Source organism: Palaemon carinicauda, chromosome 8, assembly GCF_036898095.1.
Source record: "Palaemon carinicauda isolate YSFRI2023 chromosome 8, ASM3689809v2, whole genome shotgun sequence".
Lineage (NCBI taxonomy): Eukaryota > Metazoa > Arthropoda > Malacostraca > Decapoda > Palaemonidae > Palaemon > Palaemon carinicauda.
Window position 1 is genome coordinate 102,160,813 of NC_090732.1, and position 20,555 is coordinate 102,181,367.

Consider the following 20,555-nt stretch of genomic DNA (forward strand, 5'->3'; position numbering starts at 1 on the left):
CATTAATTGTCTGCTCTTCGTCTCTTAAAGTCTCTAAGACTGTAAATCGATTATTACATTCAATTGCAAAGGTTTATCTGTGTTCATCTTGTAGATGCTTAGTTGTATCAGACCTAGCTGTATCTACATTTCTGTTGGCTGCTTTCATTTTTAATTTCAGCGTGGCAATGAGGAGCTGGTGATCACTACCAATATCTGCATCTCTATAGATTCTTACGGTGATCAATCTATTCTGAAGAAGTGTTTTAATTCTTTCATTCTACCTTGTTTTGAGTATTGTTCTCCTGTCTGGTGTTCAGCTACTGATTCTCATCTTATTTGCTGGACAGAAACTTAGGGTCTATTAAATTTCTTATTCCTGAGATAGATATTAATCTTTGGCACCGTCGTTCAATTATTTAATTATGAATGTTGCATAAGATTTTTCATAACTCTGACCATCCTTTACATTCAGATCTCCCTGGACAATTCTGTCCTGTTCGTAATACTAGGCAGGCAGTTAATTCTAATAGCCAGGCCTTCTCCATCATGAGGGTCAATACTACACAGTATTCTAGAAGTTTTATTCCAGCTGTTACCAAGTTGCGGAATGATCTTCCTAATCAGGTAGTTGAATCAGTAGAACTTCAAAAGTTCAAAGTTGGTGCAAATGTTTTTATGTTGACCAGGCTGACATGAGTCTTTTTATAGTTTATATATGACATATCTGTCGATTTGTGATATAATGAAATTTGGAAATGTGCGTCTTTTCTATTATCCTGTAAGTACGTTATTGTCTCTGTCTCAAACTAGAATAGAAAATTTGAAGAAAATGTCCAGCTCACAGCACACCGTGTGATATGCACTGAAGCCACTAACGTCTAACAATGGAGAGAAGATTTTGATTTTGGTCACGAAGAGGATTTGATGTGACAGTACGTGATGATGTATGTGTCATAAAATGTAGGTTTTAAATTTCTAGCAATTCGCTCCGAAAGGAAATCTTATTGTTACATCTTATATCTGGTAGATGTTTTTCTTTGTACAAAAAAAGAATTTCCTTCCACTGTAAAAAGAGAAAGTCCGTTGATCTACTTACTTATCTATCTTTCTCCAATGTTCAGATGTATCCCATAATGAAACTTATAATTTTCGTCAGCTATTTGTGAACTTGTATACTTTATTATTTAATGAAGTTCTGAAACGTGTTAGATTTTTGTTTTTATAGATTTTTAAGAAAGGTATTTCGTTAGTTGAATATTAGAAGACCTTTCTCCAGCATTCTTATTCTCATCAAAAATGACTTTCGTGTAAAGATAGCAAAGAGAACAGAATGAAAAAGTTACTTACAATATTTCAGAAGTACTGTGAAAATCGGAGGAGATAAAACAAGAGATAGATCGAACGTAAATACGCTATATATTGCAAAGTATTGAGATACTGATAACCACTTTGATTTCGTTTCGAGTCAGATATGTTTAGGGAAGATGTAGCTTATATATCTCAGACCCGTAGCGCTCATGTAACTTAGATAAGAAAGTCTGTTCCATTACTAGAATTATTTTATCAAGCTTCATACACCTTTGTACAGTTTTATAGTCTAGAAATGGTCATGGAAGTTATAGAATGCCAGTTATGGGGAAATGTTCTTGAAGACAATATAGGATTATCTGAGAAAAGTGGTGCATCAGGTCGTTTGGACTGGTCTTTAGATTTAGACTGGTTCGATTGTTCACCCCAGAACCATCGAAAATAAAGGCTTTATGTCGCTAATTCTTTTCCAATCGAGCAAGTTTCCTGGCATTTCTTAGAGCAGTGGTTCCCAGGGATATTGCTTGGGTGAGCTAGGAGGACCTGCATCCCGCCCCCAACCAAAAACATGGGAAAAGGGAAAGATGATATTCCATCATGTAGTCTGTCATCTTCATCATTGTCATAATCTCCTTCTATGCCTATAGACGAAAGGACCTCGGTTAGATTTCGCCAGTCGTCTCTATCTTGAGCTTTTAAATCAATACCACTCCATTCATCATCTCCTACTTCACGCTTCATAGTCCTCAGCCAAGTAGACCTGAGTCTTCCAACTGTTCTAGTGCCTTCTGGAGCCCAGTTGGAAGTTTGGTGAACTAATCTATCTTAGGGAGTGCAAAGAACTTGCCCAAACCATCTCCATCTACCCCTCACCATGATCTCATCCACATATGGCACTCGAGTAATCTCTCTTACAGTTTCATTTTTAATCCTGTCCTGCCATTTAACTCCCAATATTCTTCTGATGGTTTTGTTCTCAAATCTACAGAATCTATTGGATATTGTTTCATTGTCATACCATGACTCGTATCCATACAGTAACACTGATCTTACTAATCTGTATAAAGCATGATTTTTATATGTAATTTCAGGCAATTTGATTTTCAAATTTTAATTAACCTAGCCATTGTCTGATTTGCTTTTTTCAATCTTTCGTTAAACTCAAATTCTAGTGATCCTATATTATAGATCATAGTTCCTAAATATTTAAATGATTCCAACTCATTAATCCTTTATCCTTCCAATGATATTTCATCTTCCATTAAATATTCTGTTCTAGTCATCTATGTCTTTCTTCTATTTATCTTGAGCCCAACCTCGTGTGATATTTCATGCATTCTTTTAAGAAAGCTTTGCAAATCCTGTGGTGTTCTGCTAATAAGGACAATGTCATCAGCATACTCTACGTCAGCTAATTTCCTATTACCAATCCAGTCCAATACTTCTATGCATTACAAAATCCTTGAGGAGGATAAACAACATAGGTGACAACACATTCCCTTGGAGTACTCTACAGTTCATTGGAAATTCATTTGATAGGACTCCACTAACAAATTTGCATCTGCTATGCTCATGATCAGACTTAATCATGTTTATATATTTAAGAGGAACTCCATAATTACACAGGACTCTCCACAAAATTGGCCGGTGCACACTACCAGAGGCTTTTTCATATTCTATAAATGCCATCAAAAGTGGATTTCCATATTCTACACATTGCTGTACCACAAGTTTTAAAATGAAAATTTTGTCAGTATAAGTTCTACGTTTTCTAAATCCTGCTTGTACATCTCTCAGCTTCTCATCAGTCTTTCTCTCCAGTCTCCTTAGAATGACCATACTACATATTTTAATGACAACTGATGCAAGTGTGATGCCTCTGTAATTATTGCAATCAGTCAGATCTCTTTTTTTGCATTTTCACCAACACTCCTAGCTCCCATTCATCAGGATTTTCCTCTTCATTCCACATTGTACAAAATAACCTTGTAAGTATTTTGGGAGTCATTAATTTTCGGCCAATATCATCTCAGCATTTATTCCATTGTCTCCAGAGGATTTCCATCTCTTTAGTTTTTTAATGATAACTTTGACTTAAAACACACTGAATTCATTCATGGGCATATCAAGGTCTTCCTCGGCTTCAGGTATATCAATCAAAATTATTCCCTTCGTATCTCCTATTCATGATCTTACTAAAGTTTTCCATCCAACGTTGCCTTTCTTCATCTTCTGTGGTTATAACAGATCCATCTCTCTTTTTTTATGGGTATATGCTTCATCTTTACCCCAGTAGAGATTTAATTAGTAATTCTATGAGCGATTCTTACACCATAGCCTCTCCCTGAATTTGTAGCTTTGTCAGTGCCATCTCCTTTACTATCTAAATATTCTTTCTAGTCATTCCTGGAATACTTAGCATGCTCTATATTATAATTTTCATTACTTTCTCGAAAACTTTCAACAATCAATTTCTGTCTTTGTCTTCTTTTTGTCTTTTTGTAGTATCCTAAGTATAATTTGATATCCATGGTTTTCTCCATGTAACTGCATATCCCAAAATTTTACGCCCAACTGACTGATATGTGTTCTTAATATCACACCATTCTTCATTAATTGTCTGCTCTTCGTCTCTTAAAGTCTCTAAGACTGTAAATCGATTATTACATTCAATTGCAAAGGTTTATCTGTGTTCATCTTGTAGATGCTTAGTTGTATCAGACCTAGCTGTATCTACATTTCTGTTGGCTGCTTTCATTTTTAATTTCAGCGTGGCAATGAGGAGCTGGTGATCACTACCAATATCTGCACCTCTATAGATTCTTACGGTGATCAATCTATTCTGAAGAAGTGTTTTAATTCTTTCATTCTACCTTGTTTTGAGTATTGTTCTCCTGTCTGGTTTTCAGCTACTGATTCTCATCTTATTTGCTGGACAGAAACTTAGGGTCTATTAAATTTCTTATTCCTGAGATAGATATTAATCTTTGGCACCGTCGTTCAATTATTTAATTATGAATGTTGCATAAGATTTTTCATAACTCTGACCATCCTTTACATTCAGATCTCCCTGGACAATTCTGTCCTGTTCGTAATACTAGGCAGGCAGTTAATTCTAATAGCCAGGCCTTCTCCATCATGAGGGTCAATACTACACAGTATTCTAGAAGTTTTATTCCAGCTGTTACCAAGTTGCGGAATGATCTTCCTAATCAGGTAGTTGAATCAGTAGAACTTCAAAAGTTCAAAGTTGGAGCAAATGTTTTTATGTTGACCAGGCTGACATGAGTCTTTTTATAGTTTATATATGACATATCTGTTTTTGACGTTTTTAATAGTTTATATAGGTCATATTTGTTTTGACGCTGTTACTGTTTTTAGAATGATATATTGTTAATTTATCCTCATCATTTATTTATTTCCTTATTTCATTTCCTCACTGGCTATTTTTCCCTATTGGAGTCCTTGGGCTTATAGCATCTTGCTTTTCCAACTAGGGTTATAGCTTGGCTAGTAATAATAATAATAATAATAATCAGAGTCCCCTTCTCTTTTTATTAATGGCTATGTGATCTATTTGATTTTTTAATTGCCACATAGTGAAGTCCGTGTATATTTTTGGAAGCCCTTTTACTGGAAAAGAGTTCCTTCAATAACAAAATTGTTTGTTGACCAACAACTTATGAACTGTGCCCCATTTTCATTTGCAGCTTCGCCAAGACCCTCAACACCCATCACATTCTCTATACCTTGATTATTCTTTCCAGTTCTTTCTGCAGTTCTTCATAGTATTCATCTTTCCTTTCTTCATGGGAATCATTTATCGGTGCATAGCAAACTATAATACCCATGTTGCACTGCTTTGATTGAAACTTTGCAAGTAACAATCTACTATTTACAGCTCTCCATCCGGTAATGCACATTCTGTTCTTGTTTTCATTATCATTCCTACCCCTTTTCTACATACTCCATCTGTTCTTCCAGAGTATATATAAATATATATATATATATATATATATATATATATATATATATATATATATATATATATATATATATATATATATATGTGTGTGTGTGTGTGTGTGTGTGTGTGTGTGTGTGTATGTATGTATATAATTCCTTGGTCTAAGATTTCCTTGCCAAACCTCTTACAACCTACTTCACTTAGGGCCAAGATGTTCAAATTCTGTTTCATAAATACATTCTCCACTTGCTGTAACTTCCCAATTTGATTCATGGTTCCAATTACCCATTTTCAATTTTTATTCAGTATTTATAAACTGGGAGATTCTTAGCACCACTCTATGCACAAAACTGTGGGCTATTCTGTCATTTTTGCATACCATAGACTGACTAAATCCATAGAGGATTCATTGGCTAAATCCTTCAAAGGATAGCCAGTTCATTGTGATGTGCAGTGCCTATCTAACTAAGGCAAGTGACCCCTGCCAGTCCACACTGATTCCAGTAAGATCATACCCCAGACATCAGGAGTAGAAGCCGAAAAGATATCATGTCTATCGCCTTAAACCCAATTCGTCGCCTTACTGCCTATGATTTCATTGAGATTTAAGGGGGCATTTCCTCCACACCTAAAGTTCTCGTTATTCCACCAAGTTGCTCATCCGCTTACATAACCGTTGGCAAACATGGATTGCTAAGATATCCCGCCTAGCACGGTATGTATACACAAATACACACACACACACACACACACACATATATATATATATATATATATATATATATATATATATATATATATATATATATATAAATATATATATATATACATATATATATATATATATATATATATATATATATATATATATATATATATATATATATATATATATAAAACAGTTAGGTGCTTAAGAAATATCTACTATTTACTGACTGCAATAATTGTTGCAACCATTTTCGCTATGATGTACTGGCAGCATGGTTATATATTATTTCTTTTATATTTTGATTATCATCTTTTGAAAATCGCACAGCAAACTCAAGAACGTCAATTCTAGGGTAAGGTACACCAGAACAAATTCTCGCTTAACTGGTCTTGAACTCATGTTCTGTACATTCACGGGTATTTTGATATAGACCTGAAAGAAATCCTTAACAATCGCAAGAATACATCAAAAGACATTTAAATTTGGACATATTATGTTCGAATAAGTTTGTCAATGTGTTTTGTTCATTACTATAACTTGAATTTTTATGGGTCCTTCAATAAAAACTGGCATTTATTTGAATGGTCAATGATTTATTGTGTCGAGTGGTTCGCCATATATATATATATATATATATATATATATATATATATATATATATATATATATATATATATATATATATGTATATATATATTATATATATATATTATATACATATATATATATGTGTTATATATATAATAAAAACTGCCATTTATTTGAATGGTCAATGATTTATTGTGTCGAGTGGTTCGCTATATATATATATATATATATATATATATATATATATATATATATATATATATATATATATATATATATATATATATGTATATGTATATATATATTATATATATATTATATACATATATATATATATATATATATATATATATATATATATATATATATATATATATATATATATATATATGTGTTATATATATGTTATATATATATATATATATATATATATATATATATGTATATATATATATATATATATATATATATATATGTATATATATAATATATATATATTATATATATATATATATATATATATATATATATATATATATATATATATATATATTGACAAAATTCATTAATTGCGACTTGAATACAAATCATCATGAAAACTATTTACTTAACGAAACAGAAAAGCTAAAATATAAAAGTAAATATACCAAAATATCATAATCTCCTAAATAAGTAGTTTGGAGTGCTCAGAATACACACAGAGCATCTAAAATCTGTCAGATTCTCTGGTTATAAAGGGAACCCCATACCCCTAGCTTCAAAAGGTCTAAAGCTGCTCCTAGACCCTTCGCCTCTAAAGGTCTAAAATTGCCTCCAACCCTTCGCCTCTAGAGGTCCAAAGCCAGCCCCAAACCCTTCACCTGTAAAGGTCTAAAGCTACCCTCAGACCCCTCGCCTCAAAAGGTCCAAAAGTGCCCCCAGACCCTTAACATCTACAGGTCTAAAGCTGCCCTCAGATCCTTTGCATCTAAAGTTCTAAAGCTGGCCGCAGACCCCTCATCTCAAAGTATCTAAAGAGTATCCCAGACTCCTCAACTCAAAGGGTCTAAAGCTGCCTCCAATCTCCTAACCTCTAAAGGTTTAAAGCTGTCCCCAGACCTCTGACCTCAAAGAGTCTAAAGCATACCCCAGACTCCTTGCCTCAATGGGTCTAAAGCTACCCCCACACCCCTCACCTCTAAAGGTCTAAAGCTGCCCCCCAGATTCTTCGCCTCAAAGGGTCTAAAGCTGCCCCAGACTCGTCACCTCTAACGGTCTAAAGCTGCTCTCAAACCCTTCTCCCTAAATGGTCTAAAGCAGCCCTCAGACCCCTTGTCTCTTAAGTTCTAAAAATACCCCAAGACCCCTTACCTCAAAGGGTCGGAATGGGCCCCCAGACCTCTAGCTGCTGATTGTCTAAAGCATCCCCCAGACCCCTTGCCTCAAAAGGTCTGAAGTTGCCCGTAGACCCCTCCCCTCTAAATGTCTAAAACAGGCCCCAAACCCCTAGCTTCAAAGAGTCTAAAGTGGCTTCCAGACTCCTTGCCTTAAATGGTCAAAAGCGGCCCCCACACCCCCTCACCTCTAAGGGTCTAAAGCAGCTCTCAGACCTCTCGCCCTAAACGGTCTGAAGCAGCCCTCAGAAACCAAGGATTAAACATGTCTGTTATAGGTAGAATACTTTGAAAAGAACAAGCAAGTTTCAGAAAGGGTACAGGATATGACGATCAAATTTTTATTCTATGAATTATAGCTCACCAGTATAATGAACTAAAATCCCCTCTTGTTTTGTGCTTTGTGGATTTTGATAAAGCCTTTGGTAATATTTCAATTAGTATGTCAAAAAAAAGATTCTCAGGCACTATAGGATACCAGAAAAGATTGTAAACATCATAATGGATATGCATAGTGGAACTTGTAAGGTAATGATTGATGGTTGTCTTACAGATGCATTTATAGTCAAGACTTCAGATCTACAATGTGGAATACTGTCCCCTTTACTGTTTATTATGGTGAATGATTGTTATGAGCAGGGTATTGCAGGAAATAAATAATGGCATTCAACGTAAAGGAGACCAGATATCATGTGATCTTGAATATGCAGATGTCATAGTTCTACAATGGCTGAAATGAGAAAGACTGGATAGGTGATCAGCCATGCATTTTCAGAGTTGTGTTCAAATGAACTACCTTATCAGAGGAGTAATATTACCCAACTCAAACTCTTTCAATTGAAGGAGAGAATAGGAAGGGCAGAACAAGTATTGGGCATGCTGAAAACAGTTTTTGTTCACATCAAAATCAAAATATATATTTCACTTGTAAGATCGATATTAATTTATGGCCACCAGTTATGGTACAGCACTGTAACAACTGATGCAAAATTTCTTGTCTTTGGGAATAAACTATTAAGAAGGATTTTGGAAATCAAATGGCAGGCAGCATATAACAAATGCCGCAATTTTCGAGGTGGCAGGGATGCCCAATATCAATAATATAGTTAGATTATCAAGATGGAGATGTATGGGACATATTTTAAGAAGGGAAGATGTGTTAGTCCAGGATGTACCTGAATGGAAGCTGCCGGGTGGGAGAGATCGTGGTAGACCAAGAGAAACAGCTGATAATAATGTGAAGGGAGGTTGAACCTGGGAATTGGGCTGAGCTTAGAAAGATGGCACAGGAGACATAACGTGAATTCATTGAAACCCTGTGCAGCCCGTGGGTGCCAGAAACTTAATTAAGTATGATGTGAGACTCAGATGATGACGAAGCTCGTCGCCAGGTTTTGAAGGATTTTCTGGGACATAGTTTCAAAATGTAAATGATGATAATCAGGAATACCGCTTCTGATGATATTCGATCTTCCAAAACCCCGTGTTTGCTTCTAAAACTAGTAGTGCTGTAAATGAAGTATAAAATATAGTATGACAGTAGGTAGTAACGTCCCTGACTGGTGAAAGCCAGACTGGGGTTTGAGTCCTGTTCAAACTTGTTAGTTCCTTTGGTTGCTGCTATCTCACTATCCTTGTGAACTAAGGATGGCGGGGTTTTGGGGTGCCTATAGGTCTATCTGCTGAGTAATCTGCAACCATTATCTGGCCCTCCTTGGTCCTAGTTTGAGTGAAGAGGGGGCTTGGGCACTGATCAAATGTATTCATGGTCAGCCTCTAGGGCATTGTCCTGCTTGCTAGGGAAATGCCACTGTCCTTTGCCTCTGCTATTCATGAGTGGCCTTTAAACCTTTACGCCTTTAAATGATGTACTCACAAAGCAGATGTTAGCATAGATATGGTTTATCTAAGCCTTTCTTCCTAAAGTGTCACCCATTCCCTTTTCTACCTGGACCCATTTTCTCGAAAGTACATGACAAAACTATATCACGCAATACTATCGCCTGGCAACTACGAGAAACCATCAAATGCATCTTTTAGTTACAATTCATTACAATGTTTTAATCTTGATATTAATATTTAACATTTAAAAGATAAACCTTCCTCACAGCTCCTATAACATAATATTGATAAAGTTAATAAACATATATCAGTAGTCTGTAATGGATGGAGTTACAGTACTCAATACTGGTAATAACACTTAATCACAAGTGTCTACAGAATATTCATTCAGATACTTCTTTACAGAAACAATGTTTTATAAGTGATAACCAGTGTTTCTTACTACATTATTTTTTTAACACTAAGAGTGATACACCTACTATGCATTTCAGACAAAAAATTGTGTGTTTTTCGTAAATATCTCCCATACTAATTACTTGACCAGAATGGTCTTTGACACAGCACTCTATAAACCTCCTCCTAATTTTTTTTATACTTAAATGCACCGGCAAATCTCGTCAATTAAGCCATTTACTCTTGTCATAATAAAGCCCTAGTCATGTGAATCGGGTAAGTAGGTGAAGCAGTTATAATGCCTACACTCCCCCGTCCCTCCCCTCTCCTTTCCTCCCTCTGTGTAGACCCTCCTCCTATCCCTCCAGTAAGCCCCTCTCCTAGTCTCTCGGGTCTCGCTTACTCTACCTTTTCTGTAACCTGTTGTATTTATTAATAACTGGTAGAATTGTTATGTTGGATCTTTGTTATAATTCTTTTTAACATTTCATGATATTGTTGTATTTCATCCAACTTGATGAACCTGCCCTGAGGGCTTCCTTCAACTGTGTAAAAATAATGAAACACGTTTACCAAAGGCAGGATTGATGGGCTTTAACCCCCTTGAAAGGTAGAGTAAATGTAATCAAATATTATATAAGTTGACCGAAAATTTCTTCGGTGTATTTGCTCACTTTGCTATTAACAATCATAATTCGGGTATCTGCTATGGCTTGTGCCTAAGCAGTTTGTTGTCTCAGTGTTTGTTTAACTGAGGAGGTTTTCTCATCATATTCATGACTGGCATCTTAATTTGCCCCAGTAAAATCAGAGATGTATTTGCATTACGTCTCCATTCCATATACAGAAAGGAACAAGCTAACAATAAACTAAGGATTAGTCTTAACAGGTAGGAGAAACTTCAGGTTTGTTGGACACATAACACAATGTGGCATAAGAAACACAAGCTTAATAATGAATAAGTAAATCTTAATATTTACCCTATATATATTATATATATATATATATATATATATATATATATATATATATATGTGTGTGTGTGTGTGTGTGTGTGTGTGTGTGTGTGTGTGTGTAATTGTGAAATATCAATCCAACTAATTATGTAGTTTGAAGATTTTTCATCATAGTTTTAAATGATATAATCATTTGTGTCACAGCACAATTCTGTTTGTATTCTACAGGTTTTGTTTATTCCACACAAGCCTTTCAAGGAGAATAAAGCCCATCAATCCTGGCTTTGGAAAACGCGTTTCATAATGTAAACACAGTTCATCAAGTTGGATAAATAGGCTAATGGATATATACTCCTTGTACACCCTGACGAAATACAACAATATCATGAAATGCTAATAAGAATTATAACAAGGATCCAACATATCAATTCTAACAGTTATTAACAAATATAACAGGTTACAGAAGAGGTATAGTAAGCGACACCGGAGAGACTAGGAGAGGTGGTTACTGGTCTACACAGAGGGACGGGGGAGTGTATGCATTCGAATTGCTTCACCTACTTACCTGATTCACGTGACTTGGGCTTTTATTGTGACAAGCGTTAATGCCTTAATTAACGAGATTTGCCGGTGCATTAAAGTATCAAAAGTTAGGGGGAGGTCAATAGGGTGCTGTGTCAAAGTACCATTCTGATCAAGTAATCAGTATGGCAGATATTAAAGAAAAACACAATTTTTTTTGCCTGAAATGCATAGCAGTTCACGAACTATACTGAATATTGTGGCCAGGTATTAATTGGGTGTCACCCTAACAAAGTTGTTTATTTTTCCTACCACTATAATCTCTGTTTTATATAATTTAGTTTTACTTTTATAATTGTCTTCCATTCCCTAACACCAGTAAGAACCTCGTTTAACGTTTCAGAGGTAGCATCAATGTCAGTTGTAGAAAAGTAAAATTGTGTATCATCGGAAAATACTTTAAGCTTCACTTCATTTCTCTGTAGTACTTTTGATAGACTTATAGTATACTCGTAGATACAAAATGAGATGGGCCTATTACACTTCCCTGCTTTAATTGTTCATATGATCAATGAGATTTTCAATTCATTCACAGTAGTTTCTGTCCATCAAGTAATCTTTTAGATACTCAAAACCTTGATCTTCAATGCCGATGGACTGTAAATCATTAAGTAGCAGTTTTTGCACAACTGTATCAAAAGCAGCGCTAAGGTCGAGACATATTTTTTCATTCACCATTTCCAACAGATCATTCAAAACAGAGTATATACAGCAGCTGTTTCCATAGTATATATCTCTTTGACTGGTTGCCTGGCAATACTTCGATTCTGTCTAAGTGACGAACTATAGTTCATTTCATTTAGAGAGTCATATTTGCACCGACTCGCAACGGTGCCCTTTTGGCTCGGAAAAGTTTCCTGGTCGCTGATTGGTTAGAATTATCTTGTCCAACCAATCAGCGATCAGGAAACTTTTCCGAGCTAAAAGGACACCGCTGCGAGTCGGTGCAAATATGACTTGCTAAAAGAAATGGACTATAGTTGTTTGAGTATGTGAGCCAGTGAATTCTCATTCAGTTGGTTGGTTGGTTGTGTATTAAAGCCAACACATCTTGTTGGCACGGGCCTATCCCCGGGAGTGAATAGTTCTCAGTCAAGTAGTCTTCCCGCTCATCTATAGGTGGTGAGCCGCCATCCTGTTCTGTGTTGACTAGTGTGATGAAGGAGGGAGAAGGTTGTGACTCAAAGGCAGGATGCAATCAACTGAGTACTATATTAAAGAACACTCTCCTTTATATACAAAACCTCAAGGCAACAGGAAAATACATGTTCGAGGAAATGACAATGTTACAGAGGAAACCAGCAGACATGAATTTTCATGTTCGTTTAGTGCGAGGGAAGAGCGAAGATACAAGCATAATATATACAAAAGGAATTATGTACAATTGTGTGACACACGGTTGGTACATGGCTCCCCCTTTAAAAATTACATACTGAACATGTTAAATAGGTGCCCTGAATCTGGAGAGGTAGTAGTAAAAACTGCGCCGATTAGCGGCAGTGAGTGGCTGTAGAAGTCGATGGTTGGGGTGCGAGCGAGTGGTGGATGATGGGTGGCTGTGTTGTCGCTCCGGCTCGTCACGGGGTAGGCGAGTGTGTCCTACGGCATTCATAGGCGTGTGTGTCCTACTGCATTCATAAGCGTGTCCTACGGCATTCATAGGCGAGTGTGTCCTACGGCATTCATAGGCGTGTGTGTCCTACGGCATTCATAGGCCTACGGCATTCATAGGCGTGTGTCCTATGGCATTCATAGGCGTGTCCTACGTCATTCATTGGCCTACGGCGTTCATAGGCGTGTATGTCTTACGGCATTCATAGGCGTGTATGTTCTACAGCATTCACGTCAGCTTCAGTTGAAGTTGAATAGGTGTCCTCTTCGTCACGAGTGGAGGCGTTGATGGAGGTTTTGAAGGTCATGAAGTGGCTGTCCATAAGGGCACGAAGTAGGTTCACCTCACGAGGAGAGCTGTCTGCGGCAGGTTGCAGGCGAGTGATACTGGTCATTTTCCCGAGGGTGAGCGAAGCCCTTTGGTCTCCCAACGGTTGTTGAGAGAGCTGAAAAGGCGTTGCTATACGGGCGGCTGGCGACGGCGAGTACTGCTGCAGAAGGTATGCGTTGACGGCGTCATAGTAACGGTGAGAGGTGGAGGGGGGGGGAGCGAGTCACTCCGGGGTCACCAATGTGACGAAGGAGGGAGAAGGTTGTGACTCAAAGGCAAGATGCAATCAACTGAGTACTATATTAAAGAACACTCTCCTTTATATACAAAACCTCAAGGCAACAGGAAAATACATGTTCGAGGAAATGACAATGTTACAGAACAAAACAGCAGACATGAATTTTCATGTTCATTTTAGTGAGAGGGAAGAGCGAACATACAAGCATAATATATACAAAAGGAATTATGTACAATTGTGTGGCACACGGTTGGTACATAGCTCCCCCTCTAAAAATGACATACTGAACATGTTAAATAGGTGCCCTGAATCTGGAGAGGTAGTAGTAAAAACTGCGCCGATTAGCGGCAGTGAGTGGCTGTAGAAGTCGATGGTTGGGGTGCGAGCGAGTGGTGGATGATGGGTGGCTGTGTTGCCGCTCCGGCTCGTCACGGGGTAGGCGAGTGTGTCCTACGGCATTCTTAGGCGTGTGTGTCCTACGGCATTCATAGGCGTGTCCTACGGCATTCATAGGCGTGTCCTACGGCATTCATAGGCGAGTGTGTCCTACGGCATTCATAGGCGTATGGGTCCTACGGCATTCATAGGCCTACGGCATTCATAGGCCTACGGCATTCATAGGCGTGTGTCCTACGGCATTCATAGGCGTGTCCTACGGCATTCATAGGCCTACGGCGTTCATAGGCGTGTATGTCCTACGGCATTCATAGGCGTGTATGTCCTACAGCATTCACATCAGCTTCGGTTGAAGTTGAATAGGTGTCCTCTTCGTCACGAGTGGAGGCGTTGATGGAGGTTTTGAAGGTCATGAAGTGGCTGTTCATAAGGGCACGAAGTAGGTTCACCTCACGAGGAGAGTTGTCTGCAGCAGGTTGCAGTCGAGTGATACTGGTCATTTTCTCGAGGGTGAGCGAAGCCCTTTGGTCTCCCAACGGTTGTTGAGAGAGCTGAAAAGGCGTTGCTATACGGGCGGCTGGCGACCGCGGGTACTGCTGCAGAAGGTATGCGTTGACGGCGTCATAGTAACGGTAAGAGGTGGAGGAGGGGGGAGGCGGGAGGAGGGAGTCACTCCGGGGTCACTAATGTGACGAAGGAGGGAGAAGGTTGTGACTCAAAGGCAGGATGCAATCAACTGAGTACTATATTAAAGAACACTCTCCTTTATATACAAAACCTCAAGGCAACAGGAAAATACATGTTCGAAGAAATGACAATGTTACAGAGGAAAACAGCAGACATGAATTTTCATGTTCGTTTAAGTGCGAGGGAAGAGCGAAGATACAAGCATGATATATACAAAAGGAATTATGTACAATTGTGTGACACACGGTTGGTACACTAGGCTCTAATTGGCGGGAGTGCTCGTTGGGATGGAATCGGTGCTAGGCGAGCTGCCTGGCCGCTGAAGAAATACATTTTCTTGCACTTTTGAAATAGGGAATATATTTGAAATAGGTCTCTATGGACCTAACTCCTGATAATCTAGAGCACTTTTCAGAACCGTTATAACTAAGACACTTTCTCAGATTTAGGAAGCTAAGACTCATTGATAGTAGTATACACTATTGCTATAATTATGTCAATAAGACTAGAAAAGTTTTCTTTGCCCCCTTGATAATCCTGATAACTTTATATTTTGTTATATCATTAAATCTCATCAATCTCATCTGTGTATCTGGTATAGTATCAATATGATATGAAATACCTGTAAAAGACCCGATATATCTAGAAATTTATTAGCCACTTTTTAGTCTCTATACCAATCCGGGAGCATTTGTTTCATTTACATTTTGCATTACACCATTAAGGAGATGATGTAACTTACTCATGTCTCTTGCTGCTTCTTAATAGTATATGCTATCATATTCATTTTTGTTTACCCTATTATACATATTTATAAGGCAATGAACACATGCAGAGCCTAATAAGCGTTAGTTACTATGACCACGGGGAATATTGGTAACATCATTTATTCTATTTATAACTTCATCAATAACTTCTCATGGAGAGAAATTTGATTTATTTCTAAAGCTTATTTTCTTTAGCACTGCGTGTTTCTGTAAAGGTAATCTGAAAGTTATAAGCTTGTGCAATGGAGAAACATTGCAATTCTCTTCCATATTAATATTTGATACAATATTATTCTTTCCATCACTTGAAACTAAATTAAATGTTTGTCCCGTTGAAGTTATTGCCCAATCAACGTTATTAACCAATTCATATGATTCCAATACCATTTCTCACTTAAAGGCTTAAGTATCATGATTTGGTGCGCCATCCATCCAAAGATTAAGATCTCCACAATGTTACTAGTTTTTTTTTTCTTTTTTTTCAGTTAGCATACTAAACTCCTCAAAAAAAATTGCATTTGTTCTCAGAAGTTTGTAAACTATTGTATAGCCTGTGTGTGTGTGTGTGTGTGTGTGTGTGTGTGTGTGTGTGTATCCCTTTATTGCGCTTGACTACCCAGCCACAGACGAAGATTCCCAGATAAATTAAGAAATAATTGTGGAAACATACTTCAAATTAAAGATAAATATCTTCAGGGAAATTGTTAATATATTTTCTCTCTATTTTCCTCATATTCAAGTATGTGACTACATACAAACTTCGATTTCATTACATCCAAATATAGTAAATTCATATTGCTTTGGAAGTATTTGTTTCCTAGTCTTCACTGAAATGAAGAATTTTTTTTGTTACTAATGTCAACAGGAAATCCCCAGTGCAGTTGTTTATTTTGGCCTAGAACTATTCAGAAACTGTAATCTTAATTAAAAATTGCTGCATTTATTAGATGCTTTAATTAGCATAATCAATGATTCAGCAGCGTGTTTTTTCATAAAATGGTGCCGTGGATAGTCAGACAATATGTAAATTGTATATGGAGTTGAAATTATACAAAACGCTTCCAAATTATATGGCGATTCCGTTGTTAGGTTGTCAGACTAAATTTTAAGAAATAAAATTTAATTTCTATAAGTAATTGTATTATTAATGTCTTTCCACGTGAGGGGGAAGTTATATTAAATTTAAATAAATTATCCAGCCCATTAAAGGATTGAAGAAGAAAAGCTCTCGTCCGTTTTGCTTTCACAGAGTCTATCTTCTCAATATGAAAGCAAGTGAACAAATAATCCCGTAGATAATAAAGTGAGGTAAAAATAGTTGTGCCTTTGAAATTCTAAAAAAAAAAAAAAAATGCATATTGATGAAGCAGTATTCTAACGTATTTCATATTACAAACATTACAAAATTTATGCACTGAAAACGTTATTTTCTAAGAGCTTCATGTTAATCACCAAGATAAGAATAGATCATATTATCTTAACGAGCAATGGCTTCTCGGTAGCCATTAGTTCATATCCTTACAGAAAAGATTTATTTTCTCTGCGCTAATTATACGTTATCCCAATTTTGTAGTAAATTTCATAATTCAGATATGCTTAACAGGGAAATTGAGACGGTATTTGGCGATATTAGGAAAAATGCTATCCTTCATTGTTAATTAAAAAGAAAAAAAATTAGAATATAATAGAACATATTTCTTGATAAAAAATATCGTATATATAGTTGAATACAAGGGATCATTGTAATAAGTTCCGTAGTAACTGATGCATTAATGTTAACTTTTTTTTTTTTTTTTTTTTTTTTTTTTTTACTCGACGCAACCGTTTATCCCCATATGATTTATCAAAACCGAAGTATTTTTTAAATTAATATATGTAAACACGAAGGAATTAAAAAACCATATAAAATCCCAAATGAGAACTATTAATTTCTATGATATTGTTAGGCGTCACTTAAAATGAGTATGATTTTAAGACTATATATGGCGTTTGCGTTCTATAAACGGCCATCTTAGAAAAATCTATGTACATTTACTGGAGAGAAAACTTTGTTCCTATAATGTGTGATGGAGGAGGCATTCCAAAGGGGTTCAGGAACGATATCCAGTCTAGTTTCCAGAGTATGGACCAACATCTGTTTTCCGAAGATCCTTTGTTATATTGACAGAAAATTTCATTACTAGATCTGTCGTTGCAGATGGATAGATTTTATTAAAGCGGGAGATGTATTAAAATGATAACATTCTCAAAATATATGTAAATATAATGAATGTTTAACAGGTCTGATTAAGATTCGCTATGATTCATAGTTATGTCACTGCTGGACCATACAATTTTAAGCCTAAAAAGAAAATTCAACACAGCGATTTGAAAATCCTTGACTAGTCTCCTATCAATTTCTTTGAATATTTGTTCATTAAACAACTTAGCCTCTCCGTCAACAGTTGCACTCCCGCTGTTCCAGTTGAAGTAGTCTAAAATGGATTTTTCCTATTTACTAATTTCTGCCGGTCCAGTATTTCTATTCTCGCTCGAAAGAATAAGAACTTTTCTTCTCTATTTTCTCATTAACACATCATTTTCTTTACTTGGTTTTACGTCACGTATTTCACGCTGCAATTAGTCTGCTAATATGTCATTGTGTTACCTTTTGGGGCTTACATTTTCTTTTGTTTTCAGGAAATTTTCTGTTTCATAAAAATATTAGGCTATGTTTTGTATATTTTTAAAGGATGATTATCAACTTCCATGTCTTATCTTCTATAAACATGAAATTGAGATTCAGACTCAAAATGTCTGCTGAAAGTAAACAAAAGTGGTAATATGGAATGATTTCCTTGCTATCCTGTTTTCTTATGAATACTCTAGAAGCTGCTGATTATAGTGATTCGGTATTTACAATAACCATTAGACAGGATGGTAATGAAAAAAGTATAATGGGAACATTTCAATCACTCATATGATTGCTGACGAATTACATCCATAGGCTTACGTAAATAGGTTAAAAACAATCGCTATAACTCGCATCCTTTATTGACGACCAACTGCCATTTATGCTAGACACCTAAGGTCTTTCGAAAGATTCTGTAGAAAGTTTGATGCCTGTGTAACAATGAATTTTATACCCAATAATAACCACCCTTTAAGCCATTGACCAGATCAAATGCTACAGGACTTCAGTGATTGAGAGAATAATTGCTAGTGTAGACAACATACTATCGCTAGTAGTTAATCAATCTATATTCGTATAGATTATGCACTTATGCCTATGACTAGCTTTGATAAACAAAGTGTTGAGCATAAGAAAACGTAACATAAAGCTTACATTATGGACATTTCAATTAAAAAGTTCTATTCAATAACAAAATGCTCCTCAACAGACTGTAGAAATATCAACAAAGGCCAATAGAGTTTTCTTTCGCCATAGCATTGTTCATCAGACCAGTGAAAGTACTTAACTTTTGGAGTCGATTATAACTTGTGGAGGTGAGCACATGTTTACTTCACTGGTGGTCTATCAATTAGTAAAGGTAAGCCACACCAGGCCTGCTCAGAACTTGGATGAGTGACTCCACATGAAAGCCAGATATCGTAGGCACAAAAGCTACAATAACCTTCTGCACATAAACGGTTAATGTGCAGAAGAAAATGACGATGTCAGCGAGGGAGAAAGATGGGAAGACCAAGAGTCTGAAATGAATGAGTGACTGACAATTCGAAAGTGGCTGAAACATGAGATAATGAATAAATTGATAATTCATGTGGTTAGTGAACCTCCAAAATCTAGTAATTCGGATCCTTCCTTAATCGGAAGGATGTATGTCTATAACAATAGCAGCTTCCCCAGGGGCATAAAATCCTAAGACGTGCAAAATACAACCTTGCCATGGCTAACTCAGGACACAACTACTCTTGACTGATTAGGAAACAGTTCCCTGTAATCTGAAAGCATCTGGTTGTAGTCTAATTTAGTGCAGAATAATTTCTTCTTTAAATTATTTAATTTTGCTTGCATAATACAAAGGTATGTGCGAGTATTTGTATGCTTATGTATACAAATTTCCTGTGTTTTACATAAGAAAGTGAATATTCACATTGAACTATTACATAATTTTGCTCTACAAAAATCACTTGAATATAGTCAGGTTTGTATGATTAGCCGAGATTATACTGCTGCATCTTGACTATGTAGGTCACAAGGCCCATGTTTTAAAACTTTAATAGATGGGAGTAGGTAGGTTTGTTCTTAGTATCATTAGATTTTTAAGTAGTATATTGCGAAATAGTAGATGTTGATGGACACCCTAGTGACTATAGGAATGTACCATCTGGTGTTCCTCAGTGTAGTTTTCTAGGGTCATTGCTATTCATATTTTATAACCACGTTATGTGGTTTGGTCATGTTGCATATGCAGATGATGTTGCTCTCCTTACATCGATTCCATTTACTGTTTGTAGACTTGTGGTTGCTGAATCCTTTAACAGAGATCTAGGTAAAGTAAGGGCATGATCCAAAGAAGACCACATACGTCACTCACACATCATCTTCGATCGCTTTCAGTAGAACATCCTTGTAATCAGGTAGAACAAGTGTATCTTTAGTACCAAGGGAGTGTCATTCTTGTGTCATCGCATTACTTTTGATGTCGTTCACCTTCTCCCTGAGAAGATATAAGCAGTACAGAGTTTCCCTACGCCCTCGGTCATGAAATCACTGCACGAGTTTCAGGGCACGGTGAACTATTATCACCAGTTCATGCCAGCCATCACTGCCACTCTTGCCCCTCTATCACTCCCTCAAGGGCAAGCCAAGAAACCTGAAGTG